Genomic DNA, 2,976 nt, shown 5'->3' with positions numbered 1-2,976 from the left:
GGCAATTTCAAGTGTATCAAAGACAAAAATCCTGAAAAATCAGACTTTAGTGTCCAAACAATGGAAGTCACCAAAGACTGTCCCTAGAATATGACAGGGATTAGGGAATGGTTGGAAAGAGTGAATAGGACTCAGGAAAGAAAAAAAGCAACACTAAAAGAACTTGTAACAGAGATTTTGGCAATAAAAACTTTCATCCAGGAAATAAATAACAAGATGACAAGCACAGAAAGCAGAATTAATTTAGCCAAAGAAATAATCTCAGAACTTGAATACCAGAACAAGGAATTAACCCAATCTGTAAAAAACATAGAAAGAAAGCTCAGAAAGAAAGAAGAAAGCCTACAAGAGATGGGTGGTTATATCAAGAGGAAGAACCTATGCCTGACTGGTATCCCAGAAGAAGAATAGGAAGCAAAGAACAACTTGGAGCAAGTATTTCAGGAAAAAATACAAAAATACTTCCTCCATCTCACCAGAGATGTGACCAGCCAAGCACAGGAGATACAGAGAACCCCCACAAGACATCAAATGAGAAGGCCAACCCATAGACACATAATAATTTGCCTACATAAAGTAGGCACAAAAGAAGAAATCCCAAAGGCAGCAAGGGAGAAAGGTCAGACTACTTACCATGGAAAACCAATCAGAATAGCAGCAGACCTATCAGCAGAAACACTACAAGCAAGAAGGGACTGGAGCCCTATATTCAAAGTCCTCAAAAATAAACAATTTAAACCAAGAAATTTTTATCCAGCCAAGCTCAGCTTCATCAGTGATGGAGAATTAAAATCCTTCCCAGACATTCAATCCCTAAGAGATGATGCAGCTTCCAGACCAGCTCTATAGAAGACACTTAAAAGGTGTTCAGCACAGAAGAAAGAACAAAAACATGGACCACACATTTCCCAAGAGAACAGCAGAGTACAGAATCAGCAGAGAATATAGCACAACATGAAACTTGAAAATACACACACATGCATTAACTCCAAAGCCAATTGAAAAAAAGCAAACAAAGGAAAAACTTTATAAGAACCTCATGACAGGGATAAACAATCATATTTCAATAATCAGCCTGAATGTGAATGGACTAAATGCACCACTGAAAAGACATAGAATGGTGGACTGGATAAGAAACCATGACCCAATTATTTGCTGCATCAAGGAAACTCATCTCACTCCAACGGATGCACACAGACTCAAAGTTAAAGTTTGGAAAATGAGTTTCCAGGCAAATGGAACTCAAAAGAAGGCAAGAGTTACAATCTTAATATCAGACAAAACAATATTTAAGCTACCAAAAATTTTAAAAGATGAAAAAGGACATGACATAATGATAAAAGGTTCAATCCAACAACAAGAAATATCCATCCTAAACATATATGCACCCAACACAGGAGCACCAGCATTTATAAAGCAACTACTAAGTAAACTAAAAAAAGATATTGACTCTAACACTATTATAGCAGGGGACTAAAATACCCCACTAAAAGCTCTAGATAGATCATTGAGACAAAAAAAATCAACAAGGAGATACAGAACCAAAACTTGACATTCAACCACATGGACTTTATGGATACCTACAGATTATTCCACCCAACTACCACGGATATACATTCTACTTATCACCACATGGAGCATACTCCAAGATCAATCATATTCTTGGCCATAAATCAAGCATAAACAGATTCCATAAGGTTGAAATCTTGCCATGCACCTTCTCAGACTACAGTGGAATAAAAACAAATATCAACACCACCAACATTTCCCCAAAGCCCACAAAGACATGGATACTAAATAGCATCATGTTGAACAACTACTGGATCAGCACTGAAACCAAAGCAGAAATTGAAAGACTCTTGGAAACAAATGAAAATGAAGAAACATCTTACCAAAACCTCTGGGATGCCCTGAAATCAGTTCTCAGAGGGGAATTTATATGTCTAGGAGCACACATCAAGAAAATGGAAAGATCAGAAGTTGAGAGCCTAACAAATCACCTAAGGGAGCTTGAAAGAGGAGGCCACCAAAACCCCAACTTTAGCAGAAGAATTCAAATCACAAAAATAAGACCCCAAATATGGGATATAGAAGACAAAAATATCATAGAAAACATCAACAAAACAAAAAACTGGTTCTTTGAAAGAATTAACAAGATTGATGGGCCTCTAGCCAGAATTATCAAAAAAAATGAGAGAAAAAGCCCAAATGAGCACAATCAAAAATACAAAAGATCAAATCCCAATTGACCCCGAAGAAATACAAAAGAATAGCAGAGATTACTATGTACACCTGTATGGAAACAAACTTGATAACCTAAATGAAATGAAGGACTTTCTGACATCATACAACCCAGGAAATTGACTTTGTCATACGAAAGCTACCTATCAAAAAAAGCCCTGGACCGGATGGCTTTCCAGCAGAATTCTACAAAACATACAAGGAGAAGGTGATACCCATTCTACTGAAAGTATTCCAGGCAATTGAGAAAGATGGAATTATCCCCAAATCATTTTATGAAGCTAATATCACACTGATACCCAAACCGGGTAAAGATCCAACAAAAAAAGAGAACTACAGGCCAATATACCTTATGAACATAGATGCAAAAATCCTCAACAAGATTCTAGCAAATCAGATCCAAAAGCACATCTCAAAAATCATCCACCATGACCAAGTAGACTTCATCCCCAAGATGCAGGGGTGGTTCAACATTTGCATGACCATAAATGTCCTTTAAAACATCAATAGATGTAAAAACAAGCTCCACATGATTATCTCATTAGATGCAGAAAAAGCTTTTGATAAAATCCAGCATCTCTTCTTGATAAAAAACCCTCAAACACTTAGGTATAGAAGAAACATAACTCAAAATAGTAAGTGCCATCTATGATAAACCCACAGCTGACATATTACTAAATAGAAGCTGGAAACATTTCCTCTGAAAACTGGAACGAGACAATGCTGCCCACTCTC

The sequence above is a fragment of the Carlito syrichta genome, unplaced genomic scaffold (genome assembly GCF_000164805.1).
Source record: "Carlito syrichta isolate Samal-C Ts95f unplaced genomic scaffold, Tarsius_syrichta-2.0.1 Scaffold309503, whole genome shotgun sequence".
In the NCBI taxonomy this organism is placed as follows: Eukaryota; Metazoa; Chordata; class Mammalia; order Primates; family Tarsiidae; genus Carlito; species Carlito syrichta.
This window is presented reverse-complemented; position numbering follows the sequence as displayed.